The 12,195-nt window shown below is 38.8% G+C and overlaps 1 protein-coding gene across 2 annotated transcripts in view; it reads right to left on the bottom strand.

The window, feature by feature from the left end:
* Positions 1-12,195, bottom strand: part of LRMDA (leucine rich melanocyte differentiation associated) — a 1,590,166-nt gene that overhangs the window by 1,239,039 nt on the left and 338,932 nt on the right. The window lies entirely within an intron of this gene.

Below are 12,195 nucleotides of genomic sequence, written 5' to 3'. Positions count from 1 at the left end.
GCAGGAGGAAAGCCGAGTCAGTGAATGTGTAAGCATCTCAGTGCTGGCAGGGGTCTCCACACGGGTGCTCGAGCACCCAGAGCAGCATCGGGGTAGATCCATGTGGCTTCTCCTCAGGGGTGTCTTGCAGGAAGTGAGCCTTGCCAGCTGAAGCAGGGAACTAGCTAGCTAGCAGCTGCACCCTGGTCTGACCATCAGAAAGCAAGGGACCCAAGAACTAGAAAGGTGAGGCTCACTGAGCCATTTATCTCTCCACCTTTCAATTAACCCCACATGTGTTATCAGCCAGGTTGGCCCAATAAACTATCTCACTATTGAAGAAAATCTTCAATAAATGGTGCTAGGAAAATTTAATTTCCGAATGAGGATGTATGAAACAGGACCTTTTCCCCACACCATATATAAAAAAAAACAATTTAAAACTGATTAATTATTTAAATGTGCTAACTAAAATAATAAACTTCAAGCAAGAACAAGCAAGGGAAATGCTGTCAGGCTTACATTTTAAGAATGGGTTATCTAATATCATAACAAAAGCATTCAGAGTAAAATAAGAATCAGACTTACTGCCATCAAGTCAATGCTGCCTCATAGTGAGTCCCTGTGGGTTTCCAGGCCTGTAACTGTTTACAGGAGTAGAAAGTTTAATCTTTCTCCAGCAGAGCTGCTGGTGGTTTTGAACTGCCTACCATGAGGATCTCAGCCCAACACGGAACTACTATACCACCGGGGCTCCAAAAAGAAAAAGACTTCATTAGAATGTACAATTTTTGTTCATCCAAAGACTTTATCCAAATTCCAAGTTGGAGATTTTATATATAAATATATATCAAGGATATAATAACTACAATATATAAACAACGTTGACAATTTTAGAACAAAAAGACAACTCAGTCATAAAATAAGGTCTAAATATATGTTTCATCAAAGAAGACATTCAAATGTCCACCAAACACCTAAAAAGGTGCTCAGTACATTAGCCAGTAGAGAGACACAAATCAAAATTACAGCAAAATGTCATAATATTCCCATGAGGATGCCTGAGATAAAAATAGAAATTTAAAAAACAAATGATGGCAAAGATGTGGAGAAATTAGAACCTTTTTTTATTACCGGTAGGAATACAGAACGGTACAGCCATTGTGTAGAACTGCCATATGACCCAGCAATCCCACTCTTTAAGTAAATATCCAAAAGATTTGAAAGCAGAAACTTTAAAAAAGACTTGTATACCAATCTTCACTGCAGCCCTCTTCATAGCCCAAAGATGGAACAACCTAAATGACCAACAGTCCATGCATGAGTAAACAGAAGGGGTCTACGCACAATGGAATCCTGTTCAGGCAATAGGAAGAATGAAGTCTTGATGTATGCCAAAGCATAGATGGTGTTTGAAAACATTACGTTGCATGAGACAAATCAATGGCAAAAGAGCAAATATTGCATTACAAGCAGTGCGTTTATGCGAATGAGGAACGACTCAGACGCAGAGGGCAGCATGGTTGTGCCGCTCAAAGAACCAGTGGCACTACATTGACTTGTCCAGGCTGTGTTGATGTTGCCGTTGAGAAGAGACACAGAAACACGTTCTCCAGTTCAACAGGCTCTACATGTACAATTTCAAAACAAACTCTGGGGGGAAATGTGTGGGATCTGTATTTTAGATCTTGATTCATCTCTGTTTAATCCCTTTTGACCTGGCACATTTACACCTCACTTTCAAACCCATTCATGAATATTTTCCTTTATCCCTTTCCCAGATTCAGAAAATGAAATCATATAGGAATTTTGAAAATTTAATTCAGAATCATATGGTATATGCCACCCTTTTAGATAGCTCCATAACAAGAATATTTAAGCATCTTCTTAGTCCATAAATTAAGTCATTACTAAATAAACACAGTTTAGGATGAAAGAAATGTTCTGGAACAAATCAAATTCTATGTGGCAGCGGGCACGGGTACCATTTCCATAGAAATAAATAGATTCTGGGGCAAATCAACTTCTCCAATGCTTGCCAGAAATAGTATACACTTCTGAGTATTCTTCAGAGATCTGAAAAAAATTAAAATTTAATATGCCTTATTTCTATTAGTATTTCCAATGCGATGCATACTCAAATATTAGTTCTGGCAGAGCAGGCAGAACCATAGGTGAAGAAAAACAATGTCAAGGCTTTATTAAATAATAGATGATTGCAGAAGCAAAGTGGGACCAAAGGAGAAGAATTAGAATACAAAATGCCCTGATTGCACCTATATTTGGAGATACATCTAACTGGGCATCACATGTTTCTCAAACCATTTTTTCCTTGTTAAGTTGATGGGCGTTTGGAAACAGACTCCTTTGGGAAAGATAATTAAGAAGACATCTTTAAAAAAACAAAACAACAGGAGAAGGGCCTGGAGTGGGTAACAAGGGCAAGCAGAGATATGACCATTCATAGCAACATGCCGTTGTGAGCCCAGGGCAGAAAACGCCCCTAAGAGAAATGAGAATTCTATAAGTAGCCTCAAAGGAAATATCACCTTGGGAAATGAAGGTGGGAAGAAGCTTGTGTCTGCCCTTTGCAGAGAACTGATATGCGACCATTTTCAAACAGTGGAGAAAAGTCATCCAGGGGGAGCTACAGTGTCAAGAAGGAAACTGTACATGATGACAGCAATAAAGAACACAAGGATTGGAAGAAATCTCAGAGATCATTGCACCCAAACAACATTCAGTATAGGAAACCAACCTTGTAACATCCATTTCTGCCTCCATTTAGACCTAGATTCAAAATTAGCCATACATTAGGAAAAATGTCCAGAAGTCTAAGCAACTCACCTTTTTGGAGCCAAGAAGAAAGCAGCTTCCTCAAGCCGAGTGTTCAAAATGAAGCCGGACAAAGGAAGACCCTGCACTTGAATTCAGAGGTACCTGAGATCCTTTCCAAATTAACCTCATGAAGAACTTCAAACATCCACACCAGAGAGCGACACCCACTAAAACCTTCCTCTGCCTAGAAGATCGCAGAATGTTGAACCTTTAGAACATGCCAAGAGCCTTCCATGCAGTAAGGGGACCTTTATGGGCCTGGGTCTTGTGGGTATAAGAAACAGAGTCTTGTTGATCTAACCAGAATTCAAAAGGCTTTAAGGATACAACCCATACCTGTTCCCAAGGAGGTTTCTGCAAAATGAAATGGTTAGGACCACCGTATCACGGGAAACTAAGATCTGGAATGTGGTAGCTATACACTCATTTGTCAATTTGAGGATTAAGAGTGAAAGGGTGGAGTCTAGTCTGTCAATCTTATTGTAGCCAATGAGGTCTCTGGTGTGGGCATGGCTTTCTCCTGAGAATTCTGGGAAATCTGGATTTTCCTCCTTGGAGATGGGAGACTTTCTCTCCCTGCTCGCTCTCTGAAAGATATTGCAGCTGACAAAACATATTCTTGAGAACGAGGTGGGTTGGAGCAGAGACCCAAAACCCTAGACAATAAGACATCTCCTCACAGAAAGGTCACAAGGAAGGGATGAGTCAACCAGGACACAGTATAACACCAATGAAACACACAGTATTCCTCTGGTTATCTGAGGCTTCTCCACCCCCACTATCATGACTCCAGTCGTGCCTTTCAGTTCTGGCTAGACTGGAGCATGTACACTGGTACAGAAAAGAGCTCATGACACATGGAATCCAGGTCCAGATAAACCCCTCAGGACCAGAATTGGGAGTAGCAATACCAGGAAGGTGAGAAGAAGGTGGGGGGAGGAAGGGGAAAACTTTGTCCAATGATCAACACATGATCAACGCATAACCCCACCCCCACCCCAGGGGGATAAACAACAGAAACGTGGGTGAAGGGAGACAGCGGTCAGTGTAAGATATGAAAACAATAATAATTTATAATTTATCAAGGGTGGAATAGGGGGGAAAAGAGCTGATACCAAGGGGTCAAATAGAAAGTAAATATTTAGAAAATGATGATAGCAACATATGTACAAATATGCTCGAGACAATTGATGGATTGATGTATGAAATGTTATTAGAGCTGTAAGAGCCCCCAATAAAATTATTTTTTAATAAAATAAAAGTATTTAATATTTTTTAAAAGAGAAAAAGTCCAACAATATAGGTAGCTTCTCAAACTGTAGATCATAATCAATTCTTGGTTCATTAAATCAGCTTAATTACTGTAATAACAAGTTTTGAATGTGATTGGATAAAAAGGACTGGGTCAGAACACCCTAGATAATATCAGAGTCTATCTCCCCTAATAAGACCAAGTCTACTTATACACATGTTTGTGCACTAGGTTGTAATGTAAAATGTTTAAATTTATAAGCGTTACAGTTTGAAAGGAAAGAAAAACTTTGAACGTGTTTTCTGGCATAATCTTCTCATTTTATTAAATGAGCCTCCAGCAACCCAGGAAGAAGACAACACTTATTTAGTGTTATTGGGAGTGGTTGTACTATTGTAAATTCAGGAAATAAGACCCAGAATCTTATGTTACTGCTGTGAAAGTAGTGCTTTGTAAAATTACTCCAAATCACCAAAGTTGCATAGACATGCTAGTCAAAAAGACATTTGGCCAAGTCATTTACCTATTCTGCTCATCTGTACATGAGAACTCATAACAAAGCTTAAACTTTCAGCTTTATCTTGGGAGACAACTTTGGATCCACTGGTAACATTTCATGATAGAGAAGAGCAATTAATAAGAGCACAAATGGAGATCCCACCCACACGCTCACCTCTTCCAGGGAGGAGTACACGTGTTTTCTCTAAGGAAAGTGCTTTGTTTTCATGTGTGTCAGCCATGCCCAAAATAATAGACTTTATTTGAATTCCAGAGATCCCTCTGAATTCCACTCTACAGAATTTAACAGAAAGACCATAGATCCACCAGCCGTTTCAAGGACTGAACATTGTCATCAATACGCACAAGCTTGAAAACAACCCAACATTGATTGATTCTTCCCAATTATGTGGAAAAGAAAGGGTGCTGCACTGAGTTCACTGTCCATCGTAGAAAAATATGTTGTTGGCACTGTGATCATCACGGTCATCGATAAAAACTGGGATGAAACTTACATATGCCAGACATAGAGAGCACGATGGAAATGACCCACCTGCTGCCCACCCAACTATTCCCATGCAACAAATTGAATGCTTTAGCTCAGATCTCAGATCACAGCTCCCTAATATCCAACAGTTCTGGAACTCTGGAGAGTTAATCAAAGCAAAAGCAACAAATCAAGGAAATCCTGACCCCAAAGATTCCTTCCTTGCTTATCAGGAAAATGCCCTCGTTTGGACAGAAACCTCAACATTACATGTGCTTCTAAGTGAATATTGAAGTAGGGGAGACCTCTTTAAGGAAAGCTGTTTTCATAACAAGGTTCAAACAGCAATATTCAATCATTGGGTGATGATGTTTATTTAGATAGAGATAATATTTCCTTGGGGGAGAAAAATGAAACTCCAGATTCTCTCTCTATGTATGTATATCTAAAGGAAGCCACGAGAGGGAACCTGCATAAGATATGAAAACTGGAGCTTTCAAACATGCTGCTTCCACCTGATCACGCTTATCTATTACATTTTTAAAAATACAAGCAGCTGTGTTTAAAGATAAGGGAACAGAAAGGTGTGTGCAGGCTGCCCTGACGGTTCTCAAATCCGTTCCCTGTTAAACTTATCTCACCAGAACTAAAGACACCTCTAATCTTTCCTAATGGCTTAATCAAATGAAATAAATGGCTTGGTAAAATATCTACTTTAAAACTTACATGACTAGTTTTACACAAACACACACACAATAGTGGCTTATTTTTAAAAAATATTTCTCTAAGGAAAAACCATTCCTAGCATTAAACATTATTCATTTGTTTTCTCAAAGAAAGCAAGTAAGTTACAATTTTAAAATATGGTTTCTTTTTTTATTTTCTCAATGTCCAGTTTCATTGCTTTCATGACCGATAACAGTTCCATTAACTCAACATTTTAAACATTCAGTACTTTTTAATGTGTATCAGGAACTTAGATTTAAAAGGAGGAATTTGCTTTAAATGAGAAAAATGCACAAATAGGAAATAGTGATAGGTTATGGTCTTAAAGATAAAAGATGGAAAGTAATAAAGAAAGGTTTTATAAAGGGTGAGAAAAGCGAATAAAGAAATAATATTGACTATCTGTCCAATGGAGGTCCCAGCCCCTGCTTGCATCCCCAGACACAAAATGTCAGAGTGCAACGAAAAAATATTGTACACCCAATTTGTTACCCTTCTTTGAACTGGTTTCACATTTCAGCTCAACAATTTATCATTCTTGAACATAGAATGAAGAGTCAAAGGGACTTTGGAGAATACATGGGTTTACATGCAGGCTGGCCTGAGATTGGGGGCCACCCCAGGGCAGGGTCCAGGTGTCTCTTGGTACAGACCCAGTCTTATTTAGGTACCAAATAAGGGCTTTAGTCATTAAATAATGTGTATTTATTCAATATAGACAAGACATACATACCAAATATTATGCATCTGTTTTTCACTTGAAAAATGAAGGGATTAAACCAGGTGACTTCTAAGTTCTTTTCTGGCTCTAATATTCTCTCATCCAGTCAGACGTAAGAAATTTTCAAATTTCCACTTCATCTACAAATCAGGTGAGTGAGAAGACATGTGTGACAGTTCAGGCTTATAATTTATTTTACCATCAACCAATAGCCCATTCAAAAGGTTCTAGAAAATATACCCTTAAATGAAATTGCAATCTAAAAACACATACACTTCTTTGTGAGGAAGAGCATGAATTCCATCAGATCTGTACCATATGCCAGCAACAAGGAAGCAAAGCATAAAATGAATTTACTTTCTCTCAGTATAATTCATATGATGGCATCATCTAATATTTTAAAAACAACTAAGGCCTTTATAAACAAAAAAGGGACATAGCTCATGATATGAGTCAGAACGAATGGAAACCGAACCATCAAAAGTCAAGATGGAAAGAAAGAGTGCGTCTAAATTTCATAGCAGAGGGAACTGGAGGAGATTCCAGTGGTTGGTCGTTTTATAGAAAAGGCATGTACCTGGAGGAAGAAAACTAGTACTTACCAAAAAAAAACAAAAAAACTTGAATATAAGCACAAAAAGAAAAAATCATATTGTCAGTTACCTATAAAATTTCAAAGGGCCATCTACTTGCCAATAAGTCCCCACCCCTTGTAGGTTTGCTTAGGTAAACATCTCAAAAGACCAAAATTGCTTTCTGGAAGGTTAAGCAAGAAAAGAAAAGAATGCATTTTATGTTAAAGTTAGAATGCATTCATTTAAAATCCATTTCTTAGACATGTGATACTTCCAAGTTTCTTCTAGGTTTTTGGTCCCAAAATAGTCTGGGGAAACATGAAGCAATTTCAAATGAAATAAAGGGTCTACCAAGCTCATAAAGGAATTGGGTAGGTTAGAAATTTCTTTATTGTGAAGGAGAAAAAAAACCAGAAAGTTAATTAAATTAACTAGAGACCAAAAACAACAAAGAACTTTCAGTGGAAGGAAGTCTTTCTTTTTTTGCTTTGTAACCAGTTTGTCATTTCCAAAACCATTTTATTGGGAGTTAATGCAGATATCATATCATTCCACAGTTCGATCAAATCACACAATATTGTACAATTACTACCACAGTTAGTTTCAATAGTTTCTCTTTCTGAGAAAGTCCTTTTCATAAAAAGTATTTACTTCCTAAATCTTTATAATCCCTTTATTTGGTAAGAACTATGTATGAAAGTAAAAGAGTGAGAAAGACTACTCAAGGGAAATGCGTAAAAGACTGGGTTTTCTCAAAGGTGTTCCGCCACCCTCACACTCAATAGAAGGCTCAAGGAGATCCATAGTGTCAAAGAAAACGCAGTAGAGGGACATGACGTAAGGAAACCACTGAAGACAACATCTGGAGTTAGAAGGTCCCATCCTCCTTGAACCCCATACCCCAGAAAGCAGTAAAACCATCGAACTTGAAAGCTCAAAATCCAAAGGCCAGCATTTGCCCAAGGACAGAGTTCAGAGAGGTTAGAAAAGAAGGTGGAATGGAACAAGAGACACAGGGAGGAAGTGGGGGAAACACATCGAAGGGGTTGTAATGAATGTGATGGAACAAAGTGTGTATCAATTGTTGAAGGTAAAACTGATGATCTGCTCTATAAATTTTCACTGCATTCAAAATAAAAAGCATAAAATGAATGAATAAATAAATACGCTAAAATAAATTGAAGGGCAAAAAAGTCCAATTATTAAAGTAAGTGACGGATTTCATTAGATACATTTCTCCACCCTTTTCCTGTTTGATGATTCCCGTGGCAAATTTAAATGTAAAAGTTTGTTGGGGTTTTTGTCTTTTCAAAATATTGATGGATCAGTTACTTTCTCATCACTCTCTTTGAAAATCTACTCTTGGCAGTCTATAGGCTAGAAATCTTAAACCTTAGAACCTCAACCCAACTGGTCCAAGGAGAGCCAATGAGATTTGTACCCTCAAAAATTATGAATAGGTTCCAAGACCAGCACCCTGTTCTCCAGATGCAAAGAGGAGCATGGAGGAAAGACCACAGCGCTCCCTCAAGGTGGTGGAGAAGGATTTCAATCCTGCATTGCTAGCTCACACTCCAGCCCCACATAAGGTACCACCACTTCCTGCTCTTAAGATCTACAACATACTGTCAGCACCTGGGGCTACAAACAGAGATGTTTCAGAAGAAAGACCTGGCAATCTAGTTCCAAAAAAACAGCCATTGAAATCTCGATTCAGCATCGTTCTGCTGTGACACACATGGGCTCCGCATGAGTCAGGCCCAACTCGGTGGAAACTGGGCTAGTGGGTGTTAGTTTGTTTTCACTCATTCATATTTCCTTTCTCTCTCTTCTTACTTGATTCTAGCTTTCCACAAACAAAACAAGTCCTGATTACCAACAAAAGGAACGGAAGTAACCACATGAGCAAACAGCACCAAGTTTGAAACGTCAGCATCTGAAGAAAGGGCTGTCTTCAGAGGCCTCCTGGGAGCCAAGAGGAACAGAAGAAAAGGAGCAGGAGAAGAGATCAGTGCTGGGGAGCCGCTCCCCTCTCCACTGGCCCAAAGCCGCCGCCAAGCCTTGGGGCTTTCCCCCATGCCTCACAGTGTATCTGTAGTACCTCCAAAGGAAATTTATGCAAAAGAGCAAAACAACAAAAAAGAAAACACTAGGAATGTTTTTCTATTTACTTTAAAATTTGAAGTATTTTCTTTAAAAGACGGAGAAGAAAGAGATCCCCTGGTAAAGGATGGAGGGGACTGACAACAGAGAGTCTTGCAGCTCTCTTTCCACTGCGCTTCTTTTGGACCCTGCTGGCTTCTACAAAAGGGGATCCAGCACATTTCAAAGTCACCTTAGAGCTTACAAAGTAAACACACATGGCAAGTTACTCATGTGTGCTAATAAAGGAGAGGGTTTCTGTTCCTTCCTAAAGGTCGTTTATATCATTAACACTGGGAATAAGTGACCAGTGACAAAGGGGAGTGGGGCATTACTGACAAGGTTTTATCAAAAGGCAAACATTACTTGGACTATCACACCAAATCTACTACTTAACATCAAACAATGTTTCATTCGCTAACAAGACATTTGCTTTCAATGAACAGAAACTATAATAAAGAGTTGCTATATTTTAAAAAGTAATGAATGTAATTTTTCCCTTATTTTATGTTGCTATAAAAAGGGGCCTTAAGTGTATTTCTTGGCTGTTTCTCTTCTTTAACTACCATAATTTATGCAGATAAATGTTAGATGAATTGCATCAAGAACACTATTCAGATTGCTACTCATAAAAGTACTTAACTATCATTTTCTTTTCTCCTATTTATGTCTTTATATTACAAAAATCAAGTTACCAACATTAAAAATGATATATTGTCACCAAAAAGTACAGAAGCATAACATGGAACAATAAATTATTAGTCTTTGAAGGTTAAAGCCAAGTTTAAGAGATAGCAATGCTTTTGCTGTTATGGACTCCTTTCAACCCGTAGCTGACACGAGGAGCATTAACAAGAGACAAAGACTGCCACCTTGCTAACACTATTAGGCTGCTAAATGCCTACAAAACTCTCAAGTACATTGGCCCTATGGATCCACAGGCTCCACATCCAGGCATTCAACCAACTTCTAGTTGACAATATTCAGAACAGCAACAAACAAACACAAATCGAGTGGCCAAAGCAATCCCTCAAAGATTAAGAGAGAACAGAAAGTGCTGTTAACATTGCGTTAGGTGTCATCAAGAATCTAGAGTGACTTCAAGGAAATGGAAGCATTGTTTAGGCTATATACTTTGCCACTACATACAGGAACTGAGCACCCATGGATTTGAGTAACTGTGAATGTAGAGGGATGTTCTGGAATCAATTCCTCTCAGACACCAAGTATACCCAAGGACAACTGTACTGCCAAGGGCACATAAGCGTTTGTGATTATTCACAAATTTGGCTTCACAGAACAGGGATGATATTATGAGACTTAGAAATGCAATTGTTAGTGCCTAAAACAGATTGAGGGAAGTGTGTCACCTCCAGTCTTCCCAGAAACTCAGCCAAACAAGCTCAGAATGAAGGATTAGGAGAAGCTCTGGTTATGCTATTCCCTTACCCACCCTTACCCAAAGAGTCCCAGGAGGCAAGATTTATAACCTCAGGTCCAGCTACAGACTTAATGGTGTACCCGTTTCAATGGTGTGTCACAGCTAGAGCAAATGTAAGCCCTCAGCAGTGCAGATAACAAGGGTTCATTCATGAAAGGGCCCAACAAATAGAGGATGTCTTTGGGAGGATCTGACATGCAAGTAAGGGGTTAAAGGAAGAAGAGAATATTATTTTTATTTGTGTTTTATTAAATACTTTTATTGGGGGCTCTTACAGCTCTTATCACACTCCATATATTCATCCACGGTGTCATCTGCTGTCTCTCCTCACCCACTTTCCTGTTGTTCATCCCCCTGGAAGAGGTTATATATCAATCCTTGTGATCAATTCCCCCTTTCTCCCACCACCTTCCCCTTACCCTCCTGGTATCACTATTCTCATAATTGGTCCTGAGGGCGTTTATCTGTCCTGGATTCCCTGTGTTGCGAGCTCTTAGCTGTGCCTGTATACATGTTCTGGTCCAGTCAGATTTGTAAAGTAGAATTCAGGTCATGATAGTGGGGGGAAAGGAGGCATTAAAGAACTAGAGGAAAGTTGTATGTTTCATTGGTGCTATACTGCACCCTGCACCCTGCACCCTGACTGGCAATTCTCTTCCTTATGCAGGCCAATGCATAAATGAATCCTACATAGGGCTTCTGACACTGTAAATCTTACTGGAGTAGACAGCACGAACATTTGCTCAAGAATGAAGTTTAAAATGCTTGTCTTACAGTTAGCAGTTAGCAACCTAACCACATAAGGATTTTTTTCAGTTGGGCTACTAACTGCAAGGCTAGCAGTTCAATACCACCAACTACTCTTTAAGAGAAAGATGAGGCTGTCTGCTCCCTCAAATAATTACAGTCTCAGAAACTAGTTCTATCTTGTGCTATAGGATCATTATGAGTCAGCATTGATTCATTGGCAGTGTGTTTGGATTTGGGGGTTCAAAATAAAGAGTTTAGACCAGATTATCTCTATGTTTTTCTCCCGCTCTCTGATTCTTTTGTTTGTTTCTTTGTTTGCTTTGGGGTTTTTTGTTGGTTTTTTTTTTAGCTCTCTGATTCTAAGAAATGTAGAAATGAGCTCCAAAGGCCAGGCAAAGATAGTACCAGTCAGGAACAGACCTTCAATTATGGCCAATTTCCACCCAGTAGAAGGGTAGGAACCCTTAAACCTACATTCTTAAAAGTTTTTTTTTTTTAGGTTAGGTTATAAAATTATTTGTTCTTATTAAAAGCCAACATAAAGTCAAATCCAAGTTATGGTGTTATGGTGACCTTAATCTATAACAGAACAAAATGTTGAGCAGCTGGTGGGTTTGACCCACTGACCTTAAAATTAGCAAACTAATGCCTCGTCCACAGTGTTACCAGGGCTGGTTGGATAGATGATAGATAGATAGATAGATAGATAGATAGATAGATAGATAGATAGATAGATAGATAGATAGATAGATAGATAGATAGACTACACACATACACAATGAGGAC

This window comes from Echinops telfairi, unplaced genomic scaffold (assembly GCF_000313985.2).
Source record: "Echinops telfairi isolate 266 unplaced genomic scaffold, ASM31398v2 ScPeMD7_70;HRSCAF=299, whole genome shotgun sequence".
Classification (NCBI taxonomy): domain Eukaryota; kingdom Metazoa; phylum Chordata; class Mammalia; order Afrosoricida; family Tenrecidae; genus Echinops; species Echinops telfairi.
The sequence above is the reverse complement of the archived record's forward strand: the minus strand, read 5'-3'. Positions and strand labels throughout refer to the sequence as shown.